This window comes from Sminthopsis crassicaudata, chromosome 3 (genome assembly GCF_048593235.1).
Source record: "Sminthopsis crassicaudata isolate SCR6 chromosome 3, ASM4859323v1, whole genome shotgun sequence".
Taxonomy (NCBI): domain Eukaryota; kingdom Metazoa; phylum Chordata; class Mammalia; order Dasyuromorphia; family Dasyuridae; genus Sminthopsis; species Sminthopsis crassicaudata.
The window spans coordinates 375,446,186-375,464,764 of record NC_133619.1 but is presented as its reverse complement, the minus strand read 5'-3'; the positions used below and the strand labels follow the sequence as shown (position 1 = coordinate 375,464,764).

The window sequence follows — 18,579 nt, the reverse complement described above, 5'->3', positions numbered from 1 at the left end:
AGGAAAATAGACACAACAGAATTTCTCACACAACCTATGTGGTTGGATGTCAAGAAGCAGGTTTCCTTGAAGAAGAATAGTGGAAATTCTAAGTTATCACGAGTAGAAGAGGATAGAAGTGGCAAAACAGTAATCCTCTATTCTTCCTTCCCCACAATTCTGAAGAGCTTTGAATGTCTACCAAATGATGGTGGTTTAGCCATTTTTATAATCTTTAACTCTTCAAGACCCTCTTTTGGGATATTCTTGGCAGAGATATTGGAGTGATTTGGCCATTTCCCTCTCCAGCTCATTTTACAGATGAGAAAGTAACTTGCTCAGGGTTACACAGTTATTAACTGTCTGAGGTCAGATTTGAACAAATGAATAGGAGTTTTCCTGACTTCAGGTCTAATATTCCATCTACTGTATCACCTAGCTGTCTCTATTCAAGGATACTTCAATTTAATTCAACAAATACTTATAATAAGCACCTAAGATGCATAGAATAGAGGAGTATGGCTTTTGGTTAGAGACAAAGTTTGGCTAAGACATGGTCACTACTTTCATGGAGTTAACAGTCTACTATGAGGAAATAAACATAATTAAATATTATGCATAATGCCGCGTAAGTGCAGGAAAAGGATAAGCAAGGTATGAGTTCCGACAAGGAAAAAGTGATTATTAATAGAAATTAGGAGTAGGAAAACTAGGAAAAACTTTATGGAATAGGTAACATTTGAGTTAGGTTCAAAAGAATTGAGTATATGAATTCAACAGATAGAGGTTGAAAGTAAAACATTTAAACATATATTATATGGAGCTAGGAAGAGAATAAAAAGATAAGAAAATCAAAGAGGAAAGAGTGAAAAAATAGGAAAACTAGAGGAAGGACTGCAGTAAATCTTAATTCAGAGGAAGAAAGATTATTTAGGTCAACAGTATGAAATGCTATAGTGACAACAGAGGAAGTAGGCTTTTTATAGGGCCATTGGATAGGGTAATTCAGAGGTCAGTGGCAATTTTCAGGCAGTTCAATATTGGGGAGGCAGGTTAGATTTCAAGAGTGTGATCTTAATGTTAACAAACATTTATTAAGCACTTAAGATGTGTCAGTTCCTGTGCTAAATCTGAGGATAAAAGAATGACAAAAACATAATTCCTGGAGTTTTCACATTTGAGTTAGGAAGAAAACAAGTTAATTTTAATACTAGCTACCATTTATATAGAACTTATGTATGTAGACACAAGATGTATAAGGTAAGATTAAGATATAAAGGTAAGATTAACTTAAAAGGAAGGCAATAAGGAGATGTGTTGTGGACACAGGATGATTAAGAAAGGCCTCTTGCAAAAGGTGGGATCTGAACTGAGTCTTGTGGAAGACATAGATGGAAGGTGCATTTTGGGCATATGAGATAGCCAGTGAAAGGGTAGAGAAGTCACAAGATGGTGCCACATCTGAGGAAAAGGAAGAATACCAATGCTTTTAGATTGTAGAAGACAGAGAAAAATACTATATGAGATGAGTAAAGCAGGGGCAGCTAGGTGGCTCAGTGGATAGAACAGCATCCCTGAAGTCAGGAGGGCCTGAGTTCAAATCTGGTCTCAGCCACTTAACACTTCTTGGCTATATGACCAAGTTACCTAATTCTAATTGCCTCAGGAAAAAAAAAAAAAAAGTAAAGCATAAGAGTACAAGGAAGGGACAAGGTTGTGAAAGGTTTTAAATGTGAAAGGATTTGAACCTGAAAGATAATAGGGAGCCATTCAAGCTTATTGAATAGAGGGGCATTCAAATTTATTGAATAAAGGGGAAGACTTGTGTTTTTGGAAGACAATGTTTTGCAACAATAAATGGATTGTAGTAGAAAAAAACTGAAGGCAACAATAGCCATTAAATACTAATGGCAATAGGTTGGGCATGAGATATGAAAATTTGTATTAGGCTGGTTGCTAGCTGCTAGCTGCAGAGCCATAATTGAGCAAGATTGTAAAAGCAGAAATGACAAAATCTGACAACAAAATGGGCATGTGGGGTGACTGTGAGGAAGAAGTTGAGAATGATACCCAGGACATGAGCCCGGATAATTAGAAGGATAGTGATAACTTCAGCAGTAATAAGGAGTTAAAAAGATGAAAAGATTTTTGGGAGAGAAAGCTCAGATTTGGACATATCGAGTTTAAAATGTCTACTGTACATCCAGGTTGAGATGGCTAATACAAGCAGTTGGAAACGTGATATTGTAGGACAGAAGAGAAATTGTGGCTAAACAACAAATGTGCATAGAGATAACTGAATGAATGGGAACTAAAGAGATCACCAAGTGGAATTTATAGAAGAGAAGGTGGCCCAGGAAAGAGTCTTCAGGAAACACTATGGTTAACTTGGGAGACCAGGATAAAGATCTAGTAAAAAATACTGAGAAAAAATGGAACATATAGGAGAAAAAGCAAGATAGAACAGTGATAAAAACACTTATAGAAAGAAAGAAGAGTTATCAAGGTCATTTACATATTACTATCAGCAGTTATGGATGAGGTTTGAGATAAGCCATTAAATATGGCAATCAAGAATTCAGTGGATGGGGGGAGTGGGAGAATAAGAAAATAAATTTTGTTAATTAAAAAATAAAGTTACATTAAAAATAGGATATCTTGGTAACTTTGGAGAGAACAGTGTCAGCTGAATAAGGTCAAAAGCTAGACTACAGAGGAATCACAAAAGAGGGAGAGCACAAAAAATGTAAGTACCCATTTGGAAATCAGGTAGTAACAATTCCCAAGAAGGAGGATAGAGCAAAAGGCCAGAAGTTGGAGGGAATTTAAAATAGTGGATATGGAAGCAAATGCAATCTTGATTTAAAGTTTAACTGTGAAAACCTTTAAAAACAAAACAAAAAACAAACAAAAAAATAAGGCTGAATATATTCTCTACAAAGACCCGGAAAATCCAATATTGCTTACATTTGGAAAAAGAATTTGTCATATAGACATTAGTTTAAGTCAAGAAATACAAAAATACAATTCTGAAACTCTCAGTAGCAAATCAAGCAGTAGATTTTTTTAGAGTCAGAAGCAATCTAACTGAAAATCTGCATTTCTTAAACTAACATTTTTTCCCCTAATTAACTGATTTATGTTTGAAAATGATGCAAAAGACAGAAGTAAAATATGCTGGTGATGTAATGAAAGAGGTAAACAAAAATATTTTATTTAATCATCTTATATCCTATCCAGGATTTTAAAAGAAAATGTAGTAGTATATCAACATCAATATACACATTTTGGGGGATTTGGGGAAGTGAGATATTATTACCTGATGTGTGCTATAGATTTGGGATTGTGGTCTTCCACAAAAATAAAAGAAAATAATCCAAGGTTCCTTTTCACAGTTGTCAGCCAGGATGTCAGTTGTATTGAACCATCTGGAATCTGGTAGGAGGAGTCCCATGTCCTTGTCAACAGTGTAGAGTCCTGGACTGAACTGGACTTTCTTGGATCATATATATCATCACTTTTCGTGGCCTAAAATAAAAAAAAAAATTAAAAAAAAAAAAAAAAAAAAAAGCAGCAAAAAAAAGCTTATGTAAATTCACCATGAAACTATGAGAGTTAGGTAAGGGGTACCAGATGAAATTAGGGTTAATTGAGGTCTAGTGGCAGGTTAGAGGCACAGGGAGTCAAATAAAGCTCCCCTTCGGTGCAAGGATACAGAGTTAAATGAGGTCTAGTAGTGGAGCAAGAGTCCCCAGTAAAGGAATTTACAGACCGAAAAACCTAGATTAATAAAAGAGATTTATTTAGGGTTTGGAAATAAGGGTAACGGTAGAAAGACGCCAGGGCCACGCTGGCGCCCGGTGGACAGGAACCCTTAACATGGCCTGAGTATGGATGCCATGTTTGGGGCTCCTGCAAAGAGTTGGCTCCAGGGTTTCCCTTTTTATAATGGGGGCTTTTGGTGATCTTGAAGGTGTGTGGAGTCCCATGTTGGCTCCAGGCTGGTTTTGGTCAGGGTTAGAATTGAATAGAATTCAATGGGTTATTAGATAAGGAACTGTTTGTACAGTGGGGGGAGGAGGAAATTTGAGCAGATCATTAGAGTGGGGGCTGGGACAGCCCAAGTTAGCTCAGATCTGGTGGGGGTTGGGAAAGCCCAGATATCTCCCATTGGGATTCATGGGGGCTGGGAATTAGAAAGCAATCTTTAACCCATATCAAAACAGTATCTATAACAATGGTTCTTAACTTTTTTGTATTAAGGACCTCTCTGGCCATACAGGGAAGGTTATGGACCCTTTTCTCAAAATAATGTTGCTAAAAAATAAAATAGCTATGATTACAAAGGAAACTAATCCTATCTAAATGCAGTTATCAAAACATTTTTTAAAAGCCCCCAAAAGTCACAGGTTTAGAACCCTTGATCAGAGTAATTTACAATTTTATTATCATTTTTTAGAGATCACATAATTTTGCTGTTTAAAATGATAAAAGTACTCCTTATTATAAATTTTAATTTCACTGAGAAAATTCCAAAGCATTAGATACCACACAAAGCTGTTAAAAGAAAAAATATCCACTGTACTTGATAACTCTTGAGAACATACAAGTACAATGATCATATTTTTAATTATCCACCTGAAAGCCATTAATTAGAGAATTAAAAAGGATTAACACTAAGTTATAATATTTAGTCAAAATTGAACTAGCACATACTTGACTAATTATGTAGAATATTCTTCTCTAATCACCCCAAAGTCACTTTGTAATCCTTATTTGCATTTCTCTCCCCCCACTTCCCTAAAGCCATTGAAAGCAATATTGATTAGGATTGCCAATTGTTGTAGTAAACTAGCCAATACAGGCTAGTCCAATGCTTTTTATTCAGAATCAGATTACAATTTGTCTATCAGGGATTGTCTTAACAGTCAATAAATGGAGATTTACTTAACTAGTAAAGCTGACCCACTGGGGACTCAATGGCAACCGGTCAGTAACAGTAACAAATAGCCTCCCTCCCTTCTCTCCATTTTTCTCCTCCCTCTTTTCTTCCATCTGTCCTTCCCCTTATCCCCTCAGACTATCATACCTTTTGTTTGTTTGTTTTTGGTCACTGAACCCTCCTTTAATATCTTGGTTTTTACTGGCTAGAATTTTTTCTTAAGGAGCATGCAGCAAATCTAAATCATTCTGACTCCGTTTGATTGGCCAAGGTTGTTGTGGTGGTTGTTGTTCCTGGCCAAGTCCCAATTAGTCTTAGTTTCATCCAGATTGATTCAGAATAAATGTAAATAGCAGTCATTTCTGTGGATATTCACCTTTCAGATTTATTTTTTCCTTTTTGGGGGTAGGTCAAGAGGAGATTTTTTTGCCTCAGTTGCCACATAGCTTAAATCACTGAATGGTGTGGCCTAGGCCAACTAAGATCTGTTAAAGACCTTAGGTTTCAAAAGCCAAGGTGTCCCATTGCATCCTGGATCACCTCCAGTTGTCCGGATCTATATCTATCTGGTCACCGGACCCAGATGGCTCTAGAGGAAAAAGTGACCTTGCATAGCCTTCCCTCACTTACATCCAATTTATTTGCATATAATGGTCCTCTTTGAGAACAAAGGACAAACTACAAGTCATGTTTTCAAGGAATTACTATTTTAACTTTATTCAATAAAAGTAATTGGGTTACAAACAAGTTACCAAAAAGTATGTAATAATTTATATTTTCATTCTTTTGAGAACTTTTATGAGCATATGTATACATAAAGTCCTGGGCAATCAAGTTGAAAAGCTCCCTAAAACATAGCTGAAGTATCAGTAATCAAAATACGAATATTAAAAAAACACACCATTAAATACAGCACTGAAAAATTCACAAAATAATTTTTTACTCTCTCAAAAGTATTGTGAAACAAAGTCCAAGGACACAGCAATATTTTAAAATCAATCTCCACTTTTCAAACTATTAACATTGCAATATAGGAATGAATAAAAACAACCAGGACTTTATAGGAACAAAAAAAATATTATTGTTTTGGATTTTTTTCTGTCTATTAATGACTAATTTAGTGATAATTTCCTCATATGAAATATGCAAGTTTCAAAATATATTATATATCTACTATAAAATTGGCAAAGACCAGAATTTTGTGGTATTAAAGTCAAATTAGTTGATACAAATACAGAGCTGGAGGATTTGGTTACAGTTATTAAAGCAATTACTACTGAGAGACAGCCTGGTAGTGGACAAAAAAAAACTGACTTAAGGCAAGAAGCTCTGAATTCAAGCTACACCTTTCTCACACATTAGTAGTGAAATTGTTGGCAACTCTCTTAGATTATGAATTGTAGAGATAATCCTCTTCCCCGAAATTCCCTACATCAAATAGCAAAGTCCAGTTTTAAAAGTTGTTGTCAAAATTTTTCTTTTTTCTAAAAAACTCTATTGTTAGAAAACTATCATGTTTTCAGCTTTCTCATAGTTTATGTTCAATGACCGTATTATCAAAACAAGATAATTAGAATACATACAGCTACACATATAATTATGAAGAGTATACTTGTGGGGGCAGATAGGTGGCGCAGTGGATAGAGGACCAGCCTTGAATTCAGGAGGACCCAAGTTCAAATCTGGTCTCATCTCAGACACTTAACACTTCCTAGCTGTGTGAACCTGGGCAAGTCACTTAACCCCAGCCTCAAAAAAAAAAAAAAAAAAGGTATACTTGTGGAAAATATGAAAGAAGACAAATTCTAGCAAATGACTTTTTATAGGAGGTTATATATTCACAGGTCCACCAAATTGAGAATTATAAAGAATATACAGTTTCTTCTATGTATATTGCCTGTTGATGACAAAAGAATATGGACCAATAGAGAAAAGTGAAAACCTAAAATAAGGTCATCTTCTCAATGTTTTTATGACCATACAGACAAATCAGGTTTATGTCTAGTATTGAAAATATCAAATGAATTACGAAAGAAGAACAAAACACTTGCTAACAAGTGTTCTTCAACCTATAAAGGTAAATCAAAGAATCCCCTTAGATGCCATCTAGTTCAACTTGTACCAGAAGACTTTCTCTCTAACAAAGAAATTCAGCTGCCATTGAGGAAAGAAAACTATTCATTTTCTTTTAAGTATTCTCTTCATCAGGCTAAATATATCAATTTCCTTCAATCACTATTCAAATGATCTCATGGTTTTTTTTACCACAGTGATTGCCATCCAGTAGATGTTCTCCAGATTATTAATGCTCTTTCTATAATGAGTTATCAAGAATATATATATATATAAATATATATATATATATAAAATAAAGATATAAAGAATAAAATACTGCAGATGTGGTCGGGTGAAAACAAAACCAGTACAAACAAGACTTCGATTTTATTCCTACAGGTTAAGATCACTCCTAATATACTCTAAAATTCTATTAGCTTTTTTTCTCCTGCTAGATTAGAATTCTGATTCATATTAAATGTGTAGTTTTCCCTGAGTCCTTATAAGATAAAATGTCATTTAATCACGTTTCTACATCCTATACTTTCTTACATAAATTTCTTGAACCAAGTGTAACACTTTAAATGTCAAATTATTCAATTTGGTCAAAAGTTCTATTTTGCCAAGATCTATTTTGGGGATTTCACTCTGTCATTAAATGTACTGGCTATCTTTTTCAGAACTGTGTCAGCTATAAATCAATAAGGATATCATCTTTTTTTTTTTTTTTTTTACCCAAGTTAATGATACAGATGTTTAACAGCACTAAGTAAAGTATAATGCTTGGTCAAGTGTCTCAAATATGTCATTGGGATTCTTCTAAGATGACATTGAATTTTTAATGATTATCTGAAAGCCTGGTGTAAACCAGTTTAAACTGGTGTTTAAACTAAAGCTAAATGTAACTGATTAACATTTAGCTGACATCTATATACCTTCCCACAAGAACTTCAAGACAGACTTTATCAAATGCATTTCTAAAATTTAAGTAAAATATATGCACAAAATTCCTCTGATCTATCAACTAGATCACAGGTTCAAAGGCAGAAATGAGGTTGGTCTGGTATGATCTGTTCTAGATTAAATTTTTTTGGGGGAAAAGGGGGTAGTTACATGGTGCAGTAGATAGAGCATCAGCCCTGAAGTCAGGAGGACCTGAGTTAAAATCCAGCCTCAGACAATGCTTTGCAGCTTTGTGACCCTATTAACCCCAAATGCCTCAGCAAAAAACAAACCCCACAAAAATGGGGGAAGAGAGGCAAGAGGACAAGGTTCCCCCTTCCTTTTTAAGAGGCCCAATAACCATCTTCTAAATATAGTTCGATGATTATGTTCTCTTTACTTCAGAAATTAAAAAAAAAAAAAAAAATTCCAGACATTTATTGTTCTTCAGTGCAGCAGAACCTTTCCCATCATCTACTCTCAGTAATCTTTGAATCACAATTATATAGGATGGAATTTATCTGGGCAAGTGACTCTGCAAAGGCAGCTAGGTGCTGTAGTATTCTCTCCTTGCTTACTCCTCGGTTCTCTAATTGGTTACTTTTGTTCTTATTTTTCCAGTTGTCTTTTTTAAGAGAAAAGAGAAGTAAACAATTGAATAGTTCTGCCTTCTTTTAATTCCATCTACTCTAAGCAGTTATCCTACTCTTTCCCCTACAAGAGATCAAAACAAAATAATACCAAACAACAAAACACCCCTCCCCTTAGTTTATTCATCACTCTCTACTTATAGTCAGCTTTCATAGTTCTGAGAATATTGTTAGTATTCTTGAGACATGGCCTATACCATGCCATGCTTTTGTATTCATCCTTTAATTCCATTGTTTCTTTTTCAGTTTTAACTTGGCTGGTCAGTTTCCTGAGCATTCCTTTCTCTGTCTTCAAAATTTAATTCTTGAAAGGATCTCATCTCTCAAAGGTAACTTCCCCTATTGTGAGGAAGATCTTAAAAATCCTTTCTCTAAACCCTTTGAAAATTTCCTGCCTAAAATTCTAGGGTTCACATCAGGATATGTGTGTCTTCTCCTTTCTCAAAAATTCTAAGATGCAATGAATAAACAAGGTTCTACTCTAGGAATCAGTTTCTTTCAGTTGTTGCGACTCAAATTCAGTTTAAGTCCCCCCCCCCCTTTTACTATAATAAAATTGTATGTAACTTGCTGCTATTCCCTCTGGACCACAGGTACTGCAATCTGTCAGTACAAAGACTTCTGGCTTTATCATCAACTCTGCTGTGGTACCCTATTCTTCTAAATATGTTGACTCTTCTAATTAGAATGTGAGCTCCTTGCAAGTAGGGACTCTTTTGTTTGCCCAGAACTTTAAACAAGGTTTGGTACAAAGTATTTAATAAATGTTTTCCCATCCCTTTCTTTTCCCTTATCAGTTTCTCTGCTTTCTCAAAGATGAAATTATCAATAAGGCAAGTAAAGATATTATTAGCGATTCTGTTTCTGGCAATGTGTCAGATTCAGCAGATGTCCGGATAATTCAGCATCTCAAGCTTGCCTTCCCATTTTCTTTCTTACTCTCTCTCTCTTAGTTGAGAACTTAGCATCATATTTTATTGAGAAAATGGAAAACTATTTGCTCAGAGAGCTCTGTCTAAATAGTGAAGAAAATAAAGCCCTGGCAGAGGATGTAATTTTTAATTTTATAAAGTAAAGTTGATATATGGGAACTTGGGTACAATTTTATCTCTGCCCCGTGTTTGATTCTGGATAAAGTCATTATCTTTGGACTTAATCTTCTCATCTTTAACATAAGGAGTTAGGCTCAATAACTTCTGAAGTCCCCTATAGCTATGAATCCATAATTTCTTTATATTTAAACCCTTGAAATCATTTCCCTTATTCTTTATTCCAGGAGGATCAAGAGGTGACTTTGCCATGACCAACACCTGTATGTATAAGTACCCTTGATCTTACTTTCTCTCATCTTCTCTAGAAAATTATCCCCACAATCAACCCTTCCCACTATCAGTCACTTCTCCGATTTGCTAGTTCTTTCCCTACAACCTATAAAAATACTTAACTATTCCAAGAAAGAAACAACCCTCCATTTCCACAGACTACTGTCCTATATGTTTCTTCCCTGTCAAAGTCAAATTCATGGAAATTCATGGAAAAAGCTATTTACAATCTGTCTCCTGTTATAAACTGGCTATTATACCATATGTCTGGAATATATGTCTCCCTTGCTCTCTATTTTATCTTCACCTGAGGGCTTTGGAGAATGGATTGACCTGGGTCAAAATTTAAGTCCCTTAGCAAGGATAGAAAAAAAAATGGAGAGGAAGAGGAAATTAGAGGGACCCATCAAGGAATCTTTACATGAGTTTGTATTGACATACAAAAACAAGCTTCCTCCCTCCCAATCCAAAATTTCTAAAATATACAAATGAAATACGGAATAAATAAGGAAAATACTTTTTTAAAAAGACAATGTAAAAACTTAAAAGATATAATAAAAAGAAATCTCATCACATTGTAATGCACATTTTGGAACATATAATCATAGAAATTGTAACTTTTTGAAAATCACAGCAGTTCTATAATGCAACATGCTATCAATATTTATAAATAATTTATAAAATATGTGTAGACCATCGAATATTTTAAAATAATTAAAAGATTTAAATAATGAAATAAAATTGTACCCAAGTTCCCATATATCAACTTTACTTTATAAAATTAAAAAACCCAAAACTATTTTAAAAACAATCCAGAAAATCAATGTCTGTACATAATAAATTGATTGAATTGTCATATTGTCAAAGTTAATGTTCATTCATAATGAGTTGGAAATCCTATTCCCAGCACAAGTTCTCAAGTTGTTATTCTGAACTGAGCATGCACTGAACACAAAAAATATAGTTATGAATTCTATTAAAATTTAATTATATTCTATTTTTCATATGTAATTAGTAGTTCTTTGGTTGAAAAGATGATATTGGTTAATAGCTGAAAGAATTTCCTGTCATTTTCTGTGTCACTGATTTTACAAAGTACAACAAAAATAACAAATGATGATAAGATGGAAAAAAATAAAAACATTTGTAATATAGTGAGAAACACTATACAGCTGTTCTCCATTTCCTCTAAATGCCATCTATTGGATCTTGGTTCAGCTCATGTGCCACCTTAAACATGGAGCCTTTCCTTTGTCCTGAAGCTACTAATGCCTTCCCCACCAAACTATCTTGTATATGTATACCTGATAGAATGGAAAATTCTAGGGGGCAGGAAGTGTTTCATTTTGGTCTTTGTAGTCTTAGAATTTAGGATAGTCCCTTACAATACAGGTGCTTAGTCAATAATTTTTGCCTAGACTGATCAAGCTTACATAAGCAGACTTTCTATGTTTTTAACTCTTTTATTATCTCCTGTCCAAGTGGTCTTCTACAGAAGTTGATTTAATGAACAAAAGATATACTTGCACCCAACATATATAAAACTCTGAAATCATATTTTCCCAGAACTTTTTTTAAAACTCAATTTCATTCCAGGTTCCTTACTCTGAATTTGGTGACAAAGTGTGAATATACTCTGTATTAAGAACCATTCTTTACTACAAAATTAGAATATACCTAATGGAGACTTTTTAAAGATTGCTGAATAAATACTCTTGTTCTCGAGAGCAAGCTAATTTTATTGTGAAATTTTTTAGTGTCAAATTTTCATTTTTATTTAACTTCATTTGGAAAACATGGGGTTATAGTTGACAAAAAGGAAATGATACTTATGTAACTTTCAAAACACTGAAACATCAAAGTTATCAGATAAAATGTGCATTATTATTATTATTTCATGACTATTTAAGAGGATAAATCATTAACCTTATGTAAAGGCACGATGATTATTATCCCATAGATATATAGAGATAGGGTTATAATTATATAGTATCCTTTGTATATAAAAATTATTTTCTATTTCTAGGCATAAGTTTCTAACTGCCTTTAAAAAAAAAAAAAAAAAAAAAACAACTGATGCGTTGCACTAAGCCATATTATTTATCTTTCTTAATCTCACTTCTTTTACATTTTTCTAAGTGATCAAAGGCACGAATTTGTGACAAATCTTAAGGCTACTGTGTGTGTGTGTGTATTATGTAGAAAAAAATGAAATAAAGTCTTATTTTCTCTCAATTTTGGACTACAATTGAGTCTAAATCAGCAAATTATCAAAAACCTGATATTTCAGTGAATATAAGCCTTAGGATTGATCTACTATTGTTTTTTGAATTTAAAGACATTTCTAAATTAAAATATTTAGGGAAAAGAATTTTTTCATATTAAATGCATTTACATATCATTTTAATAATAGAGCCATCACAATTGAATTCAGATTACTTATTTCTCCCTTACATTACAGTTTTATTCTATGATTTTTTTCCCCATAGGAGAAAGTGAACATGAAGACTATAAAATACAATTAATGTTGTATAAAGAAAATTCAAAGCAAAACCTCAATCCATATCACTTTGTGTCCCTCTAAGGGTAAAAACAGATACATTCAATATAATTGACCAAGGTAAGTGTTGCTAAAGGAAGACAAAGAAGTCAGAAATGATGGAGTTTAAGCATTCTAAGAATCAACAATTTGTTGTCACAAGAAAAATAAATTAAGCAAGAAATGAATATTTAATAACGATAATTGCCTATATCCTCAAGTTTACCAGTTATTCAACTAGCATTTATTGAGTACCCACAAGAAACACAGCAATGTCATAGAAGACTGGTGCATGACAAATAATAGACACCAACTTCTTCCCAAATTATTTCTAAAATAAAAAAATGAGGTTAAAAGAAAAAAAAAAACACAAATCTCCAAACAAATATAGCAATTACAAGATGCTGAAAAAAAGCAAAGACTATGATGGTGATTTGTTCTATTGGTTGAAGAAGTGAAGGTGTAATTAAGGATATTTATGAGTTATTTTTCAGAAGAATATATTAATTGAATAAAGGAAATTCTCTCACCTGAGAAATGGCAGAAGGATGGAGGAGACAAGGAATGGTCTAATTATGCCCTAAAACCAACCATTCAAAGATCAATGGCCAAACTCATAATAAGGTTGGTCCTTATTATCCTTGATAGCTATGAAGTATCTGAAACTGGCCTGTAACTTCTAGATACCCTTCTGAATCAGAAAACATTAGAAGTCACCAGTTAATAACAATAATAAAAACAGTATTAATAATACTAATGTGCATTAACAATACTAATGTACATATCATACATTAAAGTTTATAAAAAGCTCTCCCCTTAGGTGTTATAATCCCCATGTTGCAAACAAAGAAACTAAAGCTAAGAATCAATGAAAAAAGCATTAAGTATTATCTAGGTGCTAAGTGGGAAAAGTTATCTATATTTAGTAACTGCACTTCTCTAATTCTTCTTTAAACTCAATGCAGTTTGGCTTCTGACATCATTCAACCTAACACTGTTCTTCTCCCAAGTTACTAACTTCCAAATCTAATGATTTTCTTAACTTCTACAATCTTTGAAGTTATTTAAAACCTTCTTGATTTTTTTCTTTTCTCTTAGTTTCTGTGACAATATTTTTTTCTTGGTTCTATTTCTACCTGTCTGATAGTTTCCCCAATCTTCTTTACTAGATCTTCATAAAGGTCATGTCTACTAGTTATGCAACTCCAGCTTTTAGATGGGCCCTCATCCCTCCTTTTTTTCTCACCTAGGTGCGCCTAACTCTTTACTATCTGTCCCACCAATTCCAAACATTTCTTCTATGCCCTCTTTGCTCAGACACTAAATTTTGCTTAGGTGCAGGCCCTCATTGCCTCTCTTGCTTGGATTATATTAACAGCCTTCCTTCTAGTTTATCTTGCCAAGAGACTGCATAAGAGAAATAAGAGTGAATGAGGGAGTGAAGATGATACCTAGATTGTGTGCTGGGTAACTGGGAGGATTCCAGTGTCCTTGACAGAAATGAGACAGTAATTTCAATGTTGAAAATGTTAAGTTTTAAGAATATCTCTGGGCTTTTCAGCGTGAAACGTTTAAGAAGCAGTTGGAGATGTGAGAATGGAGACCAGAAAACTAGATAAAGAGATCAAAGAAATCATTTAAAAGGAAAGAGATGAAGGGTTAGGGCAGAGCCTAAGGAGACCTCATGATTGTTAGGCATAACCTGAATGAAAGTCCAACAAAAGAGACAGTGATGAATTATCTTTTCTTTTTAAAAGATGCCCCACAATTCCACTATTTAGTTAATTAAAAAGGGTTCTTCTTATCATGTGATAAGTGAACTGGAACCAGTAATAGAATGTCTACACATTCTCCACAGTTACAAGGAACTTTAGTATTTGTCATCATGACTTTCCCAGAAGCTGGCTCTCTGGCCTCTATTATCTGGAAGAGTATCATCAGGAGTGCTCTTTGTACAAGTCAAACCTGTTACTTAAGACAAAATCATCTTATAATTAATTTTCAAGTTTTAATCTTTTTTGGTCCCTATATAAATTTTCGGTAAACCTTTCTGTAAGATGCATTTGATATAAAAGGGAAAAAATTCAACACTTACTATGAATTTGCATGTGAAAAAGGAATTAACCAATTTCAATAAGATAATATAAGATAATATAATTAGGTGCCAAACATTCCTGGTAACCCCCTCTGAAAAGCTTCTTGATATGCCAGGGGGAACTTGAGCCTTAGGGAATTGATATATTTCACACTAAACTTAATGTCCTCGCTTTCCTTCAGAGAATTTGTTCTTTCAAAATATCTAATATGCAACAATTTTTTTCCTTTTTGTTCTTGACATTATTAAAATAACTATTTCCTTGGGCTAGTTATACATTTGTCTGATTTTTCAATCTTGCCACAGATCATAATGAAATCCAGCTGACTGCCTTAAACTATATTTTATTATTGCAGACTCTCAGCAAATTCCATGTTGTTCATCTGGTAAGATACCTTATCCATTTGTGGAGTATCTTTGGTTGCATTTCATATTTCATCAAAATTTAAGGGATCATATCCTTTGTTATGTTAAGTAAGAGAAGAATCTACTATGCTCTATTTTCCTCTAATTCTCATACCTAAGATGTTTTCTTAATGAATCTGGCCACTATGTGGAAAGAATTGTTAGCTCAATTTTGGCAGGTGACAAAATTATTCTTTAGCTCTATTATTAATAGGTTTTGCATTTCTTCTGTCTTCCTTACAATTGTGTAATTTTAAATCCTGTATTGTCACAGATCAGTCACTTGTTCAGTTCAGTGAAGCTGTTATTTACAAGCATTATTTTAATACCAGTAGATTGAATGATTTCAGGATCTCAATGTGATTAAAAGTATGCTTTAGAGGAAATAAAATGTCATTTCCAAAACACCTGAAAAAAGATACCAACTTTTGCAGCAGTTTGCACATACCTCAGTCACTTCTGGTCAGTCTTAATTTGATGCTAACCCGAATACCTATTTTATAATGTTTTCTTAAAAGATTTGTTGGCAATGGTCATGTATGTTTTCCTTGTCATTCATTAACACTACACAAAAAACAAAGCAGTTCAGTTTTCAGGATTGCATATAACTTATAAAAAGTGGTTGCAGTTACCATGACTCAAGTTAATATAAGACTTGGGGTTTTGGCAGGTTATTAGACAAATTCAAAAGCAGTAGCTAAATCTTTTGTGGTCCTTCCATTTGGGACAACTGCCATTAGTACCTAGTATGATCAGCTTGAGTCAAGTGGCTTTTATTGAGAACTTTAAATGAATTCAAATGTATTTAATTTAAGTCTTTTGAATATTAAGTATTCCCCCTTCATGACTATAAATCACCTGACAGCTAAGTGGCACAATAGATAAGAGCACTGCATTTGGAATTGTCTAGACTCTTCCTCATGAGTTCAAATCTAGCTTCAGACACTAACTGTGCAAGTCAGGCCAAATCACTTAATCCTTTATGCCTTAGTTTCCTCATCTATAAAAGGATCTGGAAAAGGAAATAGCAAATCATTTCACTATCGTTGCCAAGAAAACCTCAAATGGAGTCACAGAACTGGACACGACTGAACTGCAATAAATCACCATAGAAGGTGATCAATTCAATGATTCAAAATTAAAAAACTTTTCTGTTCTCTCCAGAAATCGTAAAGTACCTTATGTAGAATGGTATAGCAGTAGGAGATTTATTACAAGTTAGTATTCCAATCTCTGTAAATTGATTTAAATTCAGAAATATTCTCCACAGGAAAACATGTTATTGTGTTAGCAATAATTTCTACCAGGTAGAATTGGTTATTTTTTTTTTTTTCTTAAACAGTAATAAACTTGTCCTCAACAATGAATTGATTAAGGGGTCTAAGGCATAATTAAGCATTTGAACTAGCTTCCTGGTAGCTAAGTTCAAAAGTCAGATCACAAAGGTAGGAGTTGCTTTCCCCCAGAACAGAGAGGATGGATGAAGATATTAATGAAGGGTTAAACAATAAAAAAAAGTTTTTTTAAGAGTGCCGCACTAGCCCTGAAATCAGGAGGACCTGAGTTGAAATCTAGCCTCAGACACTTAACACTTCCTAGCTTGTGACCTTGAGCAAGTCACTTAACCCCAACTGTCTCAGCAAAAAAAAAAAAAAAAAGTGTCCACAGGTAAGGGTATGATACCCTATGTGTATGGAGGGAAGAAGGGATGGGAGGAGGAAGGAAGGAAGGAAAAGAGGAAGGAAGGAATGGATGGATGAAGGGAGAAAGGGAGAAAATGAAGGAAGGAGAGAAGGAGAGAGGAAGGAAGGAGGCAGGGAAGAAGGAAGTTAGGAAGTTTCCTAACTGAGCAGTTCCAGTTGGGCCTTCAGTGAGACACCTCTACTAGTGAAATAAATCTCCATTTGTTGACCATTAAGAAGACTACTAAGACAGTCTATGCCTGTCAAACTGCAATCTGATTCTGAACAAGAAGCATTAGACTAGCTAATATAAGATCTATCTTACAATTGGCAATCATTAAATGGTCTCAGCAAAGGAGAGAAATGCAAAGGAAGGTGAGTGGATGCATAAATTCCATGGCTTTTGTTTTTCTTTATTTTTCAATTGAAGGGAGAGTAGGTAGGAAAGAAATTTAAATTAAAAAAAAAAGTAAATTTAGGTGATTCAGCAAATGAGATAAAAATGTTCTCTGTCTTAAAGAATTATGTCCTATCCATATGTGCAAAAATGTTTTTTTGCAGCCTTTTTTGTTGCAACAAGGAACTGGAAATTGAGTGGATGCCCATCATCCACTTGAGGAATGGCTGAATAAGTTATGGTACATAAATGTAATGGAATATTATTGTTCTATAAGAAATGATCAGCAGGATGATTTCAGAAAAGACTAGAAAGACTTAAATGAACTGATGCTAAGTGAAGTGAGTAAAACCAAGAGAACATTGTACATAGCAGCAACTAGATTATATAATGATCAACTGTGATGGACTTGGCACTTTTCAACAATGGCTGATTCAGACCAATTCCAATAGACTTGTGATGGAGAGTGCCATCTGTACCCAGAGAGAGGACTGTGGGGCTTGAATGTGAAGCACAACATAGAATTTTTACCTTTTTTGTTGTCTGCTTATTTTTCTTTATCATATTTTCTCCCTTTTTGATCTGATTTTCTTATTCAACAAATAGTTGAGGAGATATGTTTAGAAAAACTTCACATGTTTAGAAAAGCACATTTTTACTGTGTTAATATCCTGCTAAAGATGAAGTATACTGTTCATCTCTTGACTGAGAGGTGATGAGGGGGAGGTGTGGAATTACAAGCAGGCCTCAGCCCTGGCCCTGGTCCCAGCCCCAGTGCCAGCCAAAGGGATAGGGAAGTATCAGAGTACTTGGCTTAGCATAGTATGGTAAGGAAAAGGTCCCATGGATTTGTGAAGTAAAAATGCCATTTGTGATGTTTGATTTGTACAGAGTAGTAAGCAGCAGAATATGGAGTAGTATTCCAGAAGACCTTATGATATCACCATTAATAGTTAGAGTGTGGTTGAAACAATATCTGTCATGGAGGTTGGTTTAGTTTTTTTCTTAAAGGATACCAAAGCCATCCTTGAGACTTAATTTAGGGCACTAATAGTTAGTCCATTGACATAACTTTCAAGCATCTTAAGTACAAAAATCACTCAAGAAGAGGTAAGAGTTGTTTTTTCTGCATATCCACAGAACAATATTGCTGAAACTGAGAAGGACACTATGTGGTAAATATCCTTTGTCTGCTATGGCTAATAAAACCCAAATTTGCTAATTATTACATGGTCAAAATATCATTTCATTGTAATTATGAACACAAGAATCAGACTATCCTGAATCAGGTCCAGCTTACTGCTGTTTATGAGTTATAGATGCAGCATCATAGAAGGGTCTCTAAAAGTTCAATTAATTAACAATATACACTAAACATAACTGTTTATACATGGGAAAACACTATTACATGGTTAATAGAAAGTGGAGCTGATTGTAAGGAAGATCTGGCAGGTTCAATTCTTGCCTCTATCACATACTGGGTAAATTAACTTAAATCACCTGGGCAGGCAACGTTAAGGCTATTAAGTTTCAGAGCAAGTACCCATTTCCATTGGCAGAGGGAATGTCCT

General features: G+C 34.1%; 1 protein-coding gene across 16 annotated transcripts in view; it reads right to left on the bottom strand.

The window, feature by feature from the left end:
• The window catches only part of R3HDM1 (R3H domain containing 1), a 92,195-nt gene extending 88,761 nt beyond the window's left edge, over nt 1–3,434 (bottom strand). For all 16 annotated transcript variants that reach the window (XM_074301904.1, XM_074301906.1, XM_074301907.1 and 13 more), the window contains exon 1: nt 3,299–3,434. The gene's annotated coding sequence lies outside the window, so the exon portion shown is untranslated. The remainder of the gene's footprint in view (nt 1–3,298) is intronic.
• Between the last annotated feature and the right edge of the window lie 15,145 nt (nt 3,435–18,579).